The sequence below is a fragment of the Kogia breviceps genome, chromosome 18 (assembly GCF_026419965.1).
Source record: "Kogia breviceps isolate mKogBre1 chromosome 18, mKogBre1 haplotype 1, whole genome shotgun sequence".
NCBI classification, from domain to species: Eukaryota; Metazoa; Chordata; class Mammalia; order Artiodactyla; family Physeteridae; genus Kogia; species Kogia breviceps.
In genome coordinates this window covers 13,722,248-13,741,485 of record NC_081327.1, presented here as the reverse complement: position 1 = coordinate 13,741,485, position 19,238 = coordinate 13,722,248, and the positions used below count along the sequence as shown (strand labels likewise).

The following is a 19,238-nucleotide window of genomic DNA, read 5'->3' as shown; positions in this document are numbered from 1 at the left end:
CAAAAACAAAACACACAACATAAGAGCTGTGAGTTGAGTTTTATTCAGTGTCTTACTGAGAACTGTAGCCCAGGAGACAATCTCTCAGCTCTGAGGAATTGCTACGAAGAGGCAGGGGAGAAGCCAGTAAGTATGTGATTTTTTTTGTCTGGGAAATACATGTAGTCAAGCATAAAAAGATTATTGCTAGTCACAAAGAATAGACATCTCAAGTTAATGATTTTAGGCTTTTCTGTGTATGGAAGAATTTGAGGTCATTGAAATTCTTCCCTAGATATGCATCTGAACTATCTAGGTGCCCTTCTATCCAAACCACAGAGTGCCTCCTGTCTTTTCCATTCTCAATTTCCCTCAGGGCACACTGTCAGTAGGCACCCACAGTGGCTAATGACTTCATACTTGTAGAACTGGAATGGTGAGCAACATTTTTTGTTTATAGCTGTCTCATCCACAGACCTTATTTAGATTTCTTTAACTGTCCCAATAATGTCCTTTATAACACTTATGTTTTTCTGGTCCAGGAATCTAATCCAGGATTACATGTTGCATTGAGTTGTCATGTCTCTTTAGAGTCCTTTAATTTGGAATATTTTCTGTCACTTTTTGCCTCTTTTGACCTTGATGTTTTGAGGAGTACAAGCTAGTTATTTTCATAGGATGTCCTTCAATCTAGTTTTTCTGATTTTCCTTATGAAATATGTACATTTCTGATTACAAATCAAAACTACAGTGAGGTATCACCTCACACCAGTTAGAATGGGCATCATCAGAAAATCTACAAACAACAAATGCTGGAGAGGGCGTGGAGAAAAGGGAACCCTCTTGCACTGTTGGTGGGAATGTAAATTGATACAGCCACTATGGAGAACAGTATGGAGGTTCCTTAAAAAACTAAAAATAGAACTACCATACAACCCAGCAATCCCACTACTGGGCATATACCCTGAGAAAGCCATAATTCAAAAAGAGTCAGGTACCAAAATGTTCATTGCAGCTCTATTTACAATAGCCAGGACAAGGAAGCAACCTAAGTGTCCATCATCGGATGAATGGATAAAGAAGATGTGGCACATATATACAATGTACTATTACTCAGCCATAAAAAGAAACGAAATTGAGATATCTGTAGTGAGGTGGATGGACCTGGAGTCTGTCATACAGAGTGAAGTAAGTCAGAAAGAGAAAAACAAATACCATATGCTAACACATATATATGGAATCTAAGGGGAAAAAAAAGTCATGAAGAACCTAGGGGTAAGACGGGAATAAAAACACAGACCTACTAGAGAATCGACTTGAGGATATGGGGAGGGGGAAGGGTAAGCTGTGACAAAGTGAGAGAGTGGCATACACTACCAAACGTAAAATAGATAGCTAGTGGGAAGCAGCCACATAGCACAGGGAGATCAGCTCCGTGGTTTGTGAACACCTAGAGGGGTGGGATAGGGAGGGTGGGAGGGAGGGAGACGCAAGAGGGAAGAGATATGGGAACATATGTATATGTATAACTGATTCACTTTGTTGTAAAGCAGAAACTAACACACCATTGTAAAGCAATTATACTCCAATAAAGATGTTAAAAACCAACAAACAAAAAACCCAGGAGTGATTGAAAGGGGTTGAGTTCTGAATAACAAAAGACACCTTTATCCCTCTTATCACTTAGGAAATCCCAAGGGTTTTAGGAGTTCTGTACCAGAAATGACACTGAGGAGACCAAATACATATTTCTTATTATAAATCACAATGTCACACAGACTAAAATAAAAAGGATAGGAAACAGTAATTGGGTGCATATGGTGAAACTATGGAGAATTTCTTTTTCAATTTCCTTCAGCAGCAAGGTAAATTTTTCTTTTTTCATTAAAAAGCAGATTATTTGGGGTGGGTGGGTGGGGAGAAAATTTGGATAATTCCACCAGATAGTGTGGTGGAAGATGAAGCCAATCATTATCTTTCTTGGTAAAGAGTCAATCTTGGTAAGTGGTACCACTATGCAGTCCGTCCCCAACAGCAGCATGGCAGTCACCTGAAGGGATGCCATCTCCTCCTTCCCTACACAACTGTGGCTTGCACATCCTTATCACCAGACCCTAACATTTGAACTCAAAAGCCACATGTTACTATATAGATACCGACACCTGGATGCTCTCAGGCACAAATTTAAAACCAGATAGATCATGGATCTCTCCTCACCACTCACAAAAGTGAACTCAATATCTCTTCCCTCAACTTACTCTTCCTCTTCGATCACAGACTTTATCTCCCAAAGCTGCATAACATGTTTGAAAACTTTGCCTGGCAGGGTGCCTCTCATTACTTATTTTTCAGAAATATCCTGGCTATTCTCGAATGTTTCATTTTTGGTACGAAATGTAGAATTATTCTGAAATAGTCAAAAAAAAACCCCAACACTTCTTAGAGTTTGCTTGACACTACATTGAATTTGTCCATATAAAAAATGTTGACAATTTTGAAAAATGAGCCTTCCAATCCAAGATCAAGACTTCTCCATTTATTCAAAACTTCCCTTACATCTCAAAACAGTTTTATACTTTGCTGCATAAAGGTACTCTAACTCTCTTTATATTTATCACTAGGTAGTTAATTGTGTTTTTGATTGCTATTCTAAATGGCATATTTTCATCCACTGAATTACTGACTGAAATGGAAAAGTCATCAATCTATTTTCCTATATTCATTTTAAACCAGGCACTTTACTGAGCTTTAATGTCTGTAATGGTTTTAGAGTTAATCCTCTTCAGCATGGGGGTGGGGGCGGTGTATATAATTATATCATCCATGAAAACTTAAGTTTTCTCTTCTCTTTTTCCAGTATTTTATACCTCTTATCTCATTCCCTGATGAACTGCACCCACCAGTGAAACCAAGTCCCCCTAAAACTAAGTTCCCCTTCTGAGTTTACGATTAACCTCTCTATCCAAAATTTTATTCCCTTCTTGTCCCACTCCTGTTCCCCTCAAGATTGAGGAGTATCAAAGAAAAGTTGGGGTTGAAACTGAGCAGGACCTGGCGGGGCCCTCCCTGGTACAAAAGGCCCTCTGTGTTACCTGTTTCTATTTGTAGAAAAAGGCTTTAGTCTCCAAGGCCTTCCCAGAGTTCCAAAGACAGACTCAAGCAGGAACTAATTAGAGAAGTGATAGAATGCAGAAACAAAGGAAAAGCAGTTAAGCAATCCTAGTTACTCCCCAAGGGATATACATACCAATTGGATGCATACTTCTGAGTTGCTGAGCAGAAACTAAGACCCCCCTCACTCAGGTGGAGGATGGTGACTAAGTGCTGACCACAAGCCCCTAGACCCCAGACTGGCTGGAACAGAAGGTTGAAGATTAAGATTCCCAAAACATCACCCTCTAACCTTACCACCAACCAATCAGAAGAAAGCCCATGAACTGCAGCCCTAACCCCAAATGCTGCATTTAAAAACCTTCTCTAAAAGCCATCAGGGAGTTTGCGTCTTTTGAGCACGAGGTGCTTGTTCTCCTTGCTTGGTGCCTGCAATAAATGCTGTACTTTCCTTCACCACAACCCAGTGTCAGTAGATTGACTTTGGTGTGCAGTGGGCAAGCCGACCCAAGTTTGGTTTGGTAACACTAGCACTCTAGAAAAAGAAGAAAACACAACTGGGAGAGGCTGCAAACTTGAATGGAAATGCTTAGTGTTCTGCCAAGAAATCTGATACTGACTTTCAATTTGGGAAAAAGAAGATCTTCATCATGTTAAGAAAGTATTCAACTGGGGAATTCCCTGGCAGTCCAGTGGTTGGTCAAGGAACAAAAAAAAAAAAAAAAAAAAGAAAGGAAGTATTCAAATAGTCTTACTGTTTTTTAGAAAATCCATTAGAGATGTTGAACTTTATTAAAAGCTTTTAAATTTTTTATCATCTATGAGATGACTGTAGGGTATTTCTTCTCCGACTTACTAACATGGTAAAATTCATTAATAAGTTCTTTAAATAACATTGAACTTTGCTTGAAGATTGGTTCAAGATGGCAGAGTAGAAGGACGTGTGCTCACTCCCTCTTGCAAGAGCACCAGAATCACAACTAACTGCTGAACAATTATTGACAGGAAGAAACTGGAACTCACCAAAAAAGATACCCCACATCCAAAGACAAAGGAGAAGCAGCAATGAGATGGTAGGAGGGGCGCAATCACAATAAAATCAAATCCCATAACTTCTGGGTGGGTGACTCACAAACTGGAGAACACTTATACCACAGAAGTCCACCCACTGGAGTGAAGGTTCTGAGCCCCACGTCAGGCTTCCCAACCTGGGGGGGCCGGCAACGGGAGGAGGAATTCCTAGAGAATTAGACTTTAAAGGCTAGCGGGATTTAACTGCAGGACTTTGACAGGACTGGGAGAAACAGAGACTCCACTCTTGGAGGGCACACACAAAGTAGTGTGCGCATCAGAACCCAGGGGAAGGAGCAGTGACCCCATAGGAGACTGAACAAGACCTACCTGCTAGTGTTGGAGGGTCTCCTGCAGAGACCGGGGGTGGCTGTGGCTCACGGTGGGGACCAGGACACTGGCAGCAGAAGTTCTGGGAAGTACTCCTTGGCGTGAGCCCTCCCAGAGTCTGCCATTAACCCCACCAAAAAGCAGGTAGGCTCCAGTGCTGGGCCACCACAGGCCAAACAACCAACAGGGAGGGAACCCAGCCCCACCCATCAGCAGACAAGAGGATTAAAGTTTTACTGAGCTCCGCCCACCAGAGCAACATGCAGCCCTACCCACCAACAGTCCCTCCCATCAGGAAGCTTGCACAAGCCTCTTAGATACCTCATCCACCAGAGGGCAGACAGCAGAAGCAAGAAGAACTACAATTCTGCAGGCTGTAGAAGGAAAACCACATTCACAGAAAGATACACAGAAGGAAAAGGCAGAGGACTATGTACCAGATGAAGGAACAAGATAAAACCCCCCAAAAACCTAAATGAAGTGGAGATAGGCAACCTTCCAGAAAAAGAGTTCAGAATAATGATATTGAAGATGACCCAGGACCTCAGAAAAAGAATGGAGGCAAACTACAAACAAGACGAAAAGACAACCCTCACAATGGGAGAAAATATTTGCAAATGAATCAACGGACAAAGGATTAATCTCCAAAATATATAAACAGTTCATGGAGCTCAATATTAAAAAAACAAACAACCCAATCCAAAAATGGGCAGAAGACCTAAATAGACATTTCTCCAAAGAAGACATACAGATGGCCAAGAAGCACATGAAAAGCTGCTTAACATCACTAATTATTAGAGAAATGCAAATCAAAACTACAGTGAGGTATCACCTCACACCAGTTAGAATGGGCATCATCAGAAAATCTACAAACAACAAATGCTGGAGAGGGTGTGGAGAAAAGGGAACCCTCTTGCACTGTTGGTGGGAATGTAAATTGATACAGCCACTATGGAGAACAGTATGGAGGTTCCTTAAAAAACCTCCCCCATGGGCAGAAACACCTGCTCAACCATAAAGAGCAACATTCTCCTAGCATCAACAAGACAACTCCTTAAAAGATAACGTTCCTTCTTGATCTTGTAAGGGGCCACGATGATGCTTAGATCTAGATTGTGTAAACTGTCAATAATATATCATTTACCGTACGCCCTCTGTCTCAAAACATTTATATAACTGTGCCTTGACTTCTAACAGGCAGAACAGTTCTCAGAGCTTTCTGAGATGCTCCTCCCGGGTTATAGTCCTCAAATTTGGCTTGAATAGAGTTTTCCATTTCTTTCTTAGATCAACTGATTAATTTTTTGTTGACAGCAACAATGATGACTTTATAAAAACATGTGGTAGCATTCCCCTCCTTTATAAATTCCCTTGGAGGGTTTAACTATTTGAAGAATTGTAAGTTACTTGGAAGCTACTTCAAATCTCAAACACCAACTGAACTATCTAAGCCTTGTCTTTCTTTCTTGAGAAGAGAAATAAGGAATGGCAGGAGGTGGTGTACAGGTACCTTTCTGAGTATTTCAAATTTGCACAGCTTTTAGTTCTCCTTCTCTTTGTATGGAATTTTCGTATATACATATATTCCTAGAAAATCATTCTTTGCATGCCAGCCTTGAAAATACATTAATGTAAAGCTTTACAAAAATATTTCTTAATGATATGGTTATTCTCCTTTTTTGCACTATTTGTATATTTGTTAATTTCCTCTTGACCTGATAAGGTTTGCTAGTGGTTTAATCTATATTTTTGATTTTTTAAAAAATCAGATTTAACAGTTTTTCCTTTCTTCTTTTTTAACTCATTAATTTCTCTGTTTGTATCTATTGATTCCTTCCACTTTTCATATATATCTTCTAACTTCTTTGATTAAACATTTAATCAAGACAGAAAATAAAACCACAGAAAACTACCCACAGTTTGGTATAACTCAATTGAAGAAACTATCCCACATAATCTCATCTGACCTTTTCCACCATGATTTTTTAAAAATACAATATGATATACTGTCACAGAATCAATAAAACCATGACTTGGGTTTTACAATATGTATGGATCATTTCATCAGGTTTTGACAGTCTACTACATTTCTGACAGTCCGTTTCTTTTCCTTCTCTAGCTGCCAAATCCCTCATTGTGACAGCACTTTAGAAATCTATCTGGCCAGAGTGGGACCCTAGAGGTTTCCTGTCTATGTGGGTTATTTGTCACATGATCTGACAACTTTTTCTCTGTAAACTAGTCAGTCTCCCAAGATGCTTTCTTTGAGATTTAGAAGGTTTGAGCTCTGGCTCATGATCTAACTCAACAGTGTAAACAGCTTGTAAGTTTCTAATGTGTAGCTCCTGTTTTATATGTAACTGAGACGCACTACTATATTTATACTGATAAATACATGGGGGATAAGGGAAAGCTCCAACTAATCAATATAAGGGAATGATACAATTAGAAAATCAACATTTGGCAACCATAACAGTAGTAATTGACTCAGGCAACAATCATTAAAGGATAATATTAACACTAGTGAATGAAAGTTTGAGGTTATTTACATGGTCTCAAAAAATGCCCCGATAAGATACTTATTAACATAACTTTATAGTGGACAACCCACTACTAAAATTACAGTGGATAACCTTAACCAAATGATCAAAGTTAATATTACCAGCAATATGACAAACTGACATCATGCATCTCCTGATATGGGACATTGAGGACACATCATAACTCCAAGTAGCAATCAGAAATGTACATATTTCGTAAGGAAAATCAGAAAAACTAGATTGAAGGACATCCTATAAAAATAACTAGCTTGTACTTCTCAAAACATCAAGGTCAAAAGAGGCAAAAAGTGACTGAGAAAATATTCCAAATTAAAGGACTCTAAAGAGACATGACAACTCAATGCAACATGTAATCCTGGATTAGATTCCTGGACCAGAAAAACATAATTGTTATAAAGGACATTATTGGGACAGCTAAAGAAATCTAAATAAGGTCTGTGGCTGAGACAGCTATAAACAAAAAATGTTGCTCACCATTCCAGTTCTAAGACAGGAGGCACTCTGTGGTTTGGATAGAAGGGCACCTAGATAGTTAAGATGCATATCTAAGGAAGAATTTCAATGACCCCAAATTCTTCCATACACAGAAAAGCACTAAAATCATTAACTTGAGATGTCTATTCTTTGTGACTAGCAATAATCTTTTTATGCTTGACTACATGTATTTCCCAGACAAAAAAATCACATACTTACTGGCTTCTCCCCTGCCTCTTCGTAGCAATTCCTCAGAGCTGAGAGGTTGTCTCCTGGGCTATAGTTCTCAGTAAGACACTGAATAAAACTCAACTCACAGCTCTTATGTTGTGTGTTTTGTTTTTGATTTTTTTTCACTTGATGCTACTATGATAACAATAATAATACTGTTTCAATAATAATACTGTTTCAAATGGGACCTAATGAAACTTAAAAGCTTTTGCACAGCAAGGGAAACCATAAACAAGAAGAAAAGACAACCCTCAGAAAGGGAGAAAATATTTTCAAATGAAGCAACTGACAAAGGATTAATCTCCAAGATTTACAAGCAGCTCATGCAGCTAAATAACAAAAAAACAAACAACCCAGTCCAAAAATGGGTGCTAAGACCTAAATAGACATTTCTCCAAAGAAGACATACAGATGGCCAACAAACGCATGAAAAGATGTTCAATATCACTAATCATTAGAGAAATGCAAATCAAAACCACAATGAGGTATCAGAATGGCCATCAGCAAAATATCTACAAACAATAAATGCTGCAGAGGGTGTGGAGAAAAGGGAACCCTCCTGTACTGTTGGTGGGAATGTAAATTGCTACAGCCACTATGGAGAACAGTATGGAGGTTCCTTGAAAAACTAAAAACAGAACTACCATACAACCCAGCAATCCCACTACTGGGCATATGCCCCGAGAAAACCATAATTCAAAAAGAGATATGTACCACAATGTTCACTGCAGCACTATTTATAATAGCCAGGACATGGAAGCAACCTAAATGTCCATCAACAAATGACTGGATAAAGACGACGCGGCACATATATACAATGGAATAATACTCAGCCATAAAAAGGAACGAAATTGAGTTTTTTGGAGTGAGGTGGATGGACCTAGAATCTGTCATACAGAGTGAAGTAAGTCAGAAAGAGAGAAACAAATACCGTATGCTAACGCATATATATGGAATTTTAAAAAGCGGGATGGATGAACCTAGTGGCAGGGCAGGAATAAAGACACAGACGTAGAGAACAGACTTGAGGGCACGGAGGGGGAAGGGGAAGCTGGGATGAAGTAAGAGAGTAGCATTGATGTATCTACACAATCAAATGTAAAATGGATGGCTAGTGGGAAGCTGCTGCATAGCACAGGGAGATCAGCTCAGTGCTTTGTGACCACCTAGAGGGGTGGGATAGGGAGGGTGGGAGGGAGGCTTGAGAGGGAGGGGATATGGGGATATATGTATACATATACCTGATTCACTTTGTTGTACAGCAGAAACTAACACAACATTGTAAAGCATTTATACTCCAATAAAGATGTGAAAAAAAATTTTTAAATAATAATAGTGTTTCAATGTTAACTTTCCTGCTTTTGATAATTATATTGTGGTCACATAAGAACATGTTCTTGTATTCAGGAAATTCACATTAGGGGTAAAAAGGGCTATCATGTCTACAACTTACTGTCAAATGGAGGCAGGCAACCACATGGAGGCTTTTTTTTTTTTTTTTTTTTTTTGGCCATGCCCCACTGCTTGCAGTATCTTAGTTTCCTGACCAGGGATCAAACCCGGGCCAAGGCAGTGAAAGTGCCGAGTCCTATCCACTGGACCAACAGGAAATTCCCTGCAGGCTCTTTTTCAAGCTGCCTTATTCAGTCTCTGCAGCCAATGGTCAGTCTCCAAAGGCTAAGAGATTTTCCCAGGGGGCTCTGAGGTCCCCCTCCAAATTACCTACAAAGAAGAATCAGCCTTAACTTGTTAACTTCATTAACAGGATCCTGACTCCAAATTCACCCCAAACTGCAGGGTTCACTTAAATGTTTGTTTTTGGATTCCAGAGGGAATAACAGAAAACAGGCAATCTCAAATGGCCAAGCCAGGGCTATAGAACAGAATTTTGTCCTGGTGTGTCTGGTTTCAGAATTTCAGACAAAACTTCCACATTGTATGAATGTTTTGGCTTCAGATTATTTCTATGATTCCATTTAATTCAAGTTCAAAAACAGGCAAAAGTAATTAGACCATTGAATTAGACCCAGGGGCGGCAGTGGGTATTGACTGATAAGGAAGGCTTTGGCATGCTAGAAATGATGTATATCGTGATCTACGTTGTGTTTACACAGTTCTCTGCAATATAAAAATTCACTGAGCTGTGGCCTTAACATAAGAACACTTGACTGTCTGTGTATCTGTGTCCAGATCTGGAAACGATCTGGAAAAATGTTTCTGGCATAAATAAAATGAAACAATCTGTATTCAAACTTAAAAAATTTTTTCACATAGAGCCACATACTGCCACCCCATCAGGTATAGATATTCCATTTTTTTTTTTTTTTTTTTTTTTTTTTTTTTTTTTTTTTGGTGCTAGGCGGGCCTCTCACTGTTGTGGCCTCTCCCATTGCAGAGCACAGGCTCCGGACACGCAGGCTCAGCGGCCATGGCTCACGGGCCCAGCCGCTCCACAGCATGTGGGATCTTCCCAGACCGGGGCACGAACCCGTGTCCCCTGCATCGGCAGGCGGATTCTCAACCACTGCGCCACCAGGGAAGCCCTAGATATTCCATTTAATTAGAGTTCAAGAACAGACAAAATTAATCTGTAATGTTAGATTGGGAGAATGGTTCCCCATGGCAGGGTAGTAACTGGGAGGGGGTATCATGAGAATTTCAGGGTGCTAGAATGTTGTTTTCTGATCTGAACACCCAGGGGTGTTCTCTTTGTGACAATTTATTGAGCTGTATGTATATTTGTCTATGCGTTTTATATCTCAATAAAAGATCTATGTTAAAAACTTTAAAAAGAACAAGTATTTGCTCCCTAACCTGGCATTGAGCACAGTGTAGGTGATGAAGGAAACGAGCTACAAGAAAAAGAAAATGCCCTAACTCCTTACCCATGCATGTGTTCTGTATCTTTGATTCTGTGCAGGTAAAAATCAGGGACTGTCTGCTCTAAAAATGAAAGCTTGACATGTATTTCTTCTGAAAGATGTTACCTGCCTTACCTCTCAAGTTCCTTTGCTCCTTAAGGTGATATACTCATTGTGTTTTGTCTAAAGACTACATAAGGATTGAATGTAATATTTATAAAAACAATTAAAATACTGTTTCAGCATTTCACCCTTTTATTAAGCTAATGGTCAAAATCATATTTGCATTTCATTTGTAATTTTGTCTCAGTCCATCTTAATCATCATTAGTTTGACTTTAATTTCAGTGAAGAACAGTTTCTAAAAGTAGCTTTAACTTTTGTTTTTGCGGTTGTTATCATGGTTTTACGTTTATTGAATTGTTCTACCAGGATTTTATATGGCACAGATTCACGGAGGTCAAACGTGCCATGCCTAAAAAACACAGAACGAAGCAAAAAAATTCTTAGAACACAGTAACTTCTAGATCCATTTTCTTTTCCTTCCATAATTCATCTTTTTTTCCCCATCCTTATAGAGATACAATTGACATATAACACTGTGTAAGTTTAAGGTGTACAATGCCCTGATATGATACATGTATCCATTGCAAAATGATTACCACAAAAGGGTTAGTTAACATCTCCATCATCTCACATAATTACCTTTTTTTTCTTTGTGTGTGTGTGTGTGTGTGTGTGTGTGTGTGTGTGTGTGTGTGGTGAGGACATTATTTTTAAGTTAAGCCTAGATAAAAGTATTTTCCGAATGCTCTCAAGGTTTGCTCCTTCAGCAAAATCTTTTACATCAGTTTAGATACTTACTCAGTAAACCCTTTGTTTTCTAACCACAGGCAAAGTTACATCCATCCTAGCTGCCATGGAGTCAGAATAGATTTCCAGAAACCAGGCTGACTCTTGGGATGCTGTCACAGATGGACATGTCATTACATTTTCCAGAAAGAACCTTAAAGGAAATATTAGGAGAAATATGCATTTTTAACAAGATGTTACTTTAGAGAATTCTAACACTTGATCCTTTCAAAGCAGTTTCATTCATGTGGGGAACAGTAAAGAAGGGAGACGAACAGTAAAAAAGGGAGCCGAAGGTTTTTTTTTTTTTTGGTTGCTCCCCGTGGCTTGCAGGATCTTAGTTCTCCGACTAGAGATTGAACCTGGGCCCTCAGTAGTGAAAGCATGCAGTCCTAACCACTGGACCGCCAGGGAATTCCCAGAGAGGGAGGTTTCAAAAAGAGTTTTGAGGTGGGCTTTGGCCCTAACGAACTGAACGGAACTGGCTGCTCATCAATTGGGGCATGTCACATGGGTGAAGTGTGTTCCCACTGTGCAGGGTTGCAGCCTCAAATCCTTGACTCTCCCATCCCCAACGTCTGCATTTTGCAAGCCTCAACACCAACCCCCATTAAGCCTCCTAATCACAGACACACGCGGTGTCTCCAATCTATTAACTCCCAGAGGTCCTTGTAGTCACAGATATCCTGGAATGCCAAATTTGACCATCAAAGACCACTTAGACAGTGACTACAAAACTCACTGATCCATTCTAATTGCCGAACAGTGAAACTGAATGACCCAGATCCCTGATGGCGAACCCACACTGATCTCCAATGCTATCCCAAAGACTGGGGATCAATCGCTGACTCCCACTGTCCTACCTCCCCCCACAATTACTAACAGTCCCAATCACTGACACCTCCCCCCCGCATTGATCTCTCTAGTCCCCATTCCCTGATATACAAAAGTCCAGTCACTGATGCCCTCAGATATCTAAAGTCTTCATCACTGATGGCCTAAAGATTTCTCCAAACACTGATCCTCACTGACCACCCTCAGAACTGAACCTCGAAGTTTCCACAATCACCAGTTCCAGGTACCCAAACAGAACTTAGAACCTCTAATCACTGACCTCTCAGGCTTCTGATCACTGAGCCCTAACGCCGTTCAAATCAGTGTCTTCGAAGAAACCCACTTGGCCTCAGACCCTTGAAGACCACCATAAACTGACCCCCACGCACTCTCTCAATCAAGAACCCTCGTTTATTGATTCCCATATACTCCCAATCCATCTTCTTCACAGACACTGACACTGACTCACAGAAACCCGCCACCACAGACTCCCTCCCGCAAGAGGCTCAGACGCCCAATCACTTAACCCTTCAATACCCTCAGTCTCTGAGCCTTACGGGTTCCCATGACTGACCCAGTTGGGCCACCGTAGCCATCTGGTCGCCCTCCTACACAGGTCCTGAATTTGGACCGTTTCTCACACTGACCTTTCCCATTTTCCCCGCATCCGCGCCCAAAACCAGAAACTGCCGCACCACGCCGCCTCTCCGCGGTATGAGCATTTCCCATCCGGAGTGGCCGTGCGCAGACTCAGTCGCATCTTTGAGGTTGTCGGCCACCACCTGGCAACCTTCCAGAGAACAGGATTCTGGGTTTCTGAATTTTAATGGCAGGTATGATGGCCGCGCCTGCTTGACAACCTCTTGCAGGGGGTGGCCATGTTTAAATCTGTGCCGTACGGCGAGTGACTAGGCCTTTTGTTAGACGATTAGGCTATTTTAGGGCGGGGAGAAGCAAGTGTTCCGGGGTCCCTAAACACAGACGTCACTGCTGCTTTTAGCGTCTCAGAAGCCCAAACCTCCTGAGATCAATATAGAGGCTCCCTGACCTGGAAATTGAGCTTTGTCTCCAGTTGCGCAGGCAGTGAGGTAAGATGGCCGCGTCCATTTATACCGCTTTTCACGTGCAATGGGCGCGGCCATCTCTCAGGAGGAACGTCTATAAAGCAAGGTGACACTTTTTCTGGGCCAGCTCTAGGATTTGGAGAACAGCGAAGGAGAGAGGCTCTTCTCTTGGGGAGGCTGAGGCCCCCGCGATACTTTACGGAGGGGGCGGAGCTGCAAGAGAGGGCAAGCAGGAGGTTTTTAGCCGGCTATTGAAAGAATACGTTAAAAGCCGAGTCTTTATCTTAGGTGGCTTGACGCTTTTTGACATTAAAAATGAAATACCAGAAAATGGGTTTATTCTGGAATAGCAGAGAATTGTAATTCCGGACGAGCAAGCTACAGCAAAAATCATAGGCAAGTCCACAAAACAAAGGAGAAAAACAGTTACTTTATAGAGAAAAAGGAGGTAGTTGGGAGGGGTTGTTTTGAAGAAAAGTCCTTTGGAGAAAAGTGAAAGTTCAGAGTGATGAGAGTTTCTCATTGGCTGAGTTGCTGGGGTAGTGGATTTCTTCTTGGTGAGGCCTGTGATGGATTATTCCTTCCTGTTGATTCTTGTTTTGGGGTCAGTTCTTCCTGTAATTGACATGGAGTGGTACTGCCTGAGAGCTCCCCTTTCAGGCCGCCCTACTCCATTTGAGTGAGGTTTTCCTTTATTTTCATGCTCCAGAAGACGACCTGAAACACTGCTGTGAGTGCAAGCAGTTTATTTGACACGTAGAGGATGGATAAGTGAGACAGGGGAGGGATGGAAACCAACACAGAGTGCATCCATGAGCCAGAGTACCCCTGTGAGCAATGGTGGCTCAGTCCTGTGGGGAAGTCTGGGAGATTGTGTAGAAATCACCTCCAAACTGTCCCACTCAAGGGCTGATGAAGCTGAGATAGTTATATGTCATCTCTGGTTCCTCATTGTTGAGGGCTATTGTAAGGACCTTAAAGCTGTAGCATTTTCAGCCTGCCTCATGGGCAGACCTGAGGCAGTCTGTAGTTGGGAAGAAGCCAGCCATCAGCATATGGGCATGGTGAGTGCCCAGGCAGTGGTGGGGTAGAGACAGCATTCACCAGAGTCCTGTTTTTAATGCATCCAAAGTGCTCTGCACATCACAGGCATTGTTTTGGAACATCTCTAGAAATGATTGCCTTGTCGTATGAAAATAGCTTACAAAAAATTCTATTTGGTGGTCTTACCAAGTGGTATAACAGCTGACCTCTAAAATAACTCCCAACAATTCCTACCTCCTGGTAGTCACACCCTTGTGTAGTCCCCTTTCACGTTGTACCAAGGCAGATTTGTGAGACTAATAGTATACAGTAGAAGTGATGGCTTGTCACTGCTGAGATTAAGTTGTAAATGACACCTCAGCTCCTGTCTTGGAGGTGCTCATGCTCTTTCTCTCAGGTAACTTACTCTGGAGAAGTTAGTTGCCATGTCATTGAGGACACTGAGATAGCCTGTGAAGAGGCCCATGTAGCAAGGAACTGAGATCTCCTGCCAACAGCCAGGGAGGAACTGATGCATTCTTGTATCAAGGGGTCATCTTGAAAGCAGATCCTGTACCCTAGTTAAACCTTGAGATGACTGCAACCACATGAGCGACTCAGAACCACCCAGCTAGCAGATCCTTGACCTTCATATAATGTGTAAGCTATTAAATATTTGTTTTTAGCTTCTGAGTTTGGGAGTAACTTGTTATGCAGCAATCGATAACTTGGATGCTGTGGTAAAAATGCTATAGTTGACATCTCTGGATTCCTTAAGCAAGTTCCTAAACTTGTGAGATTGTTCTATCAAGTCAGAGGGGATTATTAGCAATTTCCTCTTCTCCTGCATGATAGAGAAATTAAAGGCCTATGGCTCTGCTAGATACTTAAAATTTAGCGAAGAGTTTAAGAGTCTTGCTTCACTTGAATTAATACAAGCGGTTTATGTGACAGTGCTTTGAAGTGATTATAGTAATTAACAAAAATGACCATTTAGAGAGTGCCCATTACATGCCTGGCCTGTTGCTGGCCTTCTCACTTCATGGGCTACCCTCATTCTAGCACCAGTCATAAAGGCAGATGCCGCCAGCCGCGGCGGGTCCTCAAAGTGCAGCAACAATCGACGAGAGGGGGTAGGGAACTGAACGCACCAAGGTATGGGATCAGAAGGGCACAAACAACTGATGGTTGCAGGCAAATTTAACAGCAAAGCATAGCCATATATATACACCCCTAAAGCAGGGACTTTGCATGGTCATTGTAAAGCAGAAACTGTATAAACATTGTTCTCTAGAACTAGTCTTTCATCTTAGGCTTAGTCGCCACCATATCTGCATCAGCGGGTCTATCGCTTGTTCCACAAAGGCACCAACTTCCCCTCCAGGGTTGCTTTTCCTAGCTTTAGGGAACAACCAGGGACTCCCAGTAACTGAGCAGGTCTCTGGAGCGATCTGGCCAAAGGCCATCTCCTTTTTAACGTTCATACCATAAAGTCCAGGATGCATACCAAGGAGAGTACAATCGGGCCCTGAGGCTTATGAGGGTCTTAATGGTGCATTTCTCAGAGGGCAATGCTCGCCACATTTCCCCCTCTTTTCCTGTGAGTCCATTTTGAAACCAGTGCATTGGGTTTAACCATTGAAGCTGATCCAAGAGTCCTTGAATTAATTGTTGGGGCCCGTCTTCTTGTAGATGAGCTTCTTGAATTGCTTGTATTTCCGCATTAAGTTTTTGTATGTCCAAACTAATGTGTCCATCAGTCCATACACTTAAAATGTGCATTTTTACTTTGTTCCAATCCCAGTGGCTGTTAAATCGGCTAAGGCTAAAATGCTACATATTAATATTCCAATGAATTGTTTAGGTCTTTTTAAAGCTTCAGATAATTCTAGCCAAGCTTGCATGCTAGTACTATGATACCATGGTTCAGAAATATTTACAGGCAGCATTACATAGCAAGGTTGTTTTAACATCATAACAGAAAAAGTTCCTTTCATAGGCAGAATGTAAGTACTAAAAATACAATTCTGACAAGTTATATTATATCCTATGGAACCAGAAGTAAACTCAATCTGTAAATCTCCTATTAGCAAGGCATATGGGGGTGCAACACAAGTAATAACGGGTTGATAAGAATAAGACAATGCAGGACTTCCCTGGTGGCGCAGTGGTTGAGAGTCCTCCTGCCGATGCAGGGGACACGGGTTCATGCCCCGGTCCGGGAAGATCCCACATGCCACGGAGCGGCTGGGCCTGTGAGCCATGACCGCTGAGCCTGCGCGTCCGGAGCCTGTGCACCGCAACGGGAGAGGCCACGACAGTGAGAGGCCCGCGTACCACAAAAAAAAAAAAAAAAAAAAAAAGAATAAGACAATGCAAACTTCCAAAAATCCCAATGCTTATAAAAAACCAAACTATTATTAGTAACAGGAACTGAAGAAATTAAAATGGTACCATTATTATAATTTAAGGTGCACCAGATTTGAGAATTACTCCATGTATCATAACATACTGCAAAATCAGATTGGGGAAAATCAGAAGGAAAAAAGGAGGGAAACTTCAAACTTGTAACAGCTTTAACCACCTTTAAACTTTTAATGGCCGGCCAGTAAAGTCCCTTGTCCTCCTACATATACTTCAACACACAAATAGTATCCTGTATCAGACATCTGAAGCTGATCAATGAAAATAGAATGATCTAAGGGATCACTAACCTTAAGTCTGGAAATACGACCTTGAAAATGAACAGGCTTATGATCTTTATACCAAAACACATCGGTAGTCAAATCCCCACGTTTAGAAACAGTTTGTTTACAAGGAAGAAGTACAGATTATCCTACTTTCTTATATTCAGAATTAATCTTGGAATAAAATTGCGATTGTATAGTTGTTTTATAAGCCATTGCATGTTCCAAAGCTATAGCTTTAACACATCCTGACTCTATATTCAAAGGGCTTAAATAAACAGGAAAAGAATTAAACCAAATAGTGTAATTTATGGACATATTCATGACGGGAAGATTCCCCAATACTCTCCCCAAAGTAGAATTATTATAAAACACAGGAAAATCAGCCTCTGCCCAAGTAACTGGTTGTAATAAAGGTGGATCGGGTATGCAGGCCCAATAAGAAAGGCCTTCAACTGGTGGAGCTCCAAGCACTGCAATCATAGCCAAAAATAATGTAAGTGGGGTACGGGGTGTTGGCCCTTCTTCCATCAACCGCCGTGCCTGAAAAACTAAACATTGTAAGTGAAAACAAGTTATTTATTTATTTCTTGCCTCCTGTATTAGGCGCCTCCTCTGCCTTTGATTCCGTCTCATCCTGCAAAGTATTTGTGGGGCTCCAGGGACACTCACTGGTCGACTGAGACGGAGACGCCGCATCCTTCGGGTCAGATTGGCCATTGTGGGGGGCATGATAATGTCGTACCAATCGTTCAGGGAGCCAACGGGGAGCTTTAGAATCCTTTGGAAAAACACAAACATAACCTCGACCCCACATCAATACAGGATCAGGACCTTTCCATTCATTGGTTAAGGGATCACGCCATTTAACCTCAGCATAATTCCGCAAAGTAGAGGAAAAAAGGCGTTCATAAGGAGCATGACGAAATATGTTCACTGTTAAAAAATTTAAAATAAATACTGCATGCCATAACATATTCTGTGGAGTCCTATTATAGTCCCCCTTTTTTATTTTTTGTAATACAAGTTTTAATTGTTGATTTATGCACTCAATTATACCTTGTCCTTGTGGGTTATATGGAATTCCAGTTATATGATGGATAGAAAAAATAGAACAAAAGCGAGCAAAACTAGCACTAGTATATCCTGGGGCATTATCTGTTTTCAATTGTTTTGGAATACCCATACAGGTAAAACAGTGTAATAAATGTGTAATAACATATTTAGTAGACTCTCCGGCTGGGGGGGGGGGTAGCAAAAATAAATCCAGAATAAGTATCAATAGTGACATGAACGTATTGTAATTTTCCAAAAAAGGGGACATGGGTTACATCCATCTGTCAAAGTTGTCCAGGAAGTAAACCTCGAGGATTAACTTCAAAATGGGGAACAGGTAAATGAGTAACACAAGTTCCACAATTTTTAACAATTTGTCTAGCGCTTTCCTTTGAAATTTTAAATTGCTTTTGTAACATACTAGATGATTGATGATGTAAGTGGTGCGATTGTTCAGCTTGTTGTACATTGGTAAGGTAATTCACAGCAAACATTTGTCTAGTAGCAGTATCCGCCAATTGATTACCCTGACTTAAAGGGCCAGGCAAGCCAGAGTGTGAACGAATGTGCAAAACCGCAACGGGATAAGAATGTTGTTGAATATATGACTGTAATAGTATAAAAATATTAAACAATTGTAAATCATTAGTATGACTGATTGTAGCTGTTTCTATATTTCTTAAAACTGTCATTAAATAATGACTATCAGTATAAAGATTAAAAGATTCTGAGGTAAATGTTCTAAAGGCTAAAACAATAGCATATAATTCTACTCTTTGTGCAGAGGTAAATGACGTTTTTTCCTTTATAACCACATCATTAGACACGAGTGCTGCTACACCATTAGCAGAGCCATCAGTGAATACATTCCGAGCTCCAGTGATTGGCTTGGAGGTAATGATTTTCGGATAAATAAAAGAATGCTGTAGGGCAAAATATACCAGTTTATCAGATGGGTAATGATTATCAACTTTCCCAGGATAATCGCAAAAGGCGATTCCCCAGTGATTGGAGGTAAACAATAACCAGGAATGTTGCTGAGCAGTATAAGGTATTGTAATGTTGACTGGCTCTGATCCCATTAACTGAATAGCCCTTTTTTGGT

The 19,238-nt window shown here is 41.0% G+C and overlaps 1 protein-coding gene across 3 annotated transcripts in view; it reads right to left on the bottom strand.

Annotated features, from left to right (window-relative positions):
* Window positions 1-16,682, bottom strand: part of ZNF793 (zinc finger protein 793) — a 36,116-nt gene extending 19,434 nt beyond the window's left edge. For 2 of the 3 annotated variants that reach the window (XM_059045069.2, XM_067019185.1), the window contains exons 1-2: window positions 12,951-13,344; window positions 11,482-11,623 (exon numbers count right to left, since the gene is read on the bottom strand). The gene's annotated coding sequence lies outside the window, so the exon portion shown is untranslated. The other variant, XM_067019184.1, reaches the window with a different exon arrangement.
* Window positions 16,683-19,238: the final 2,556 nt, after the last annotated feature.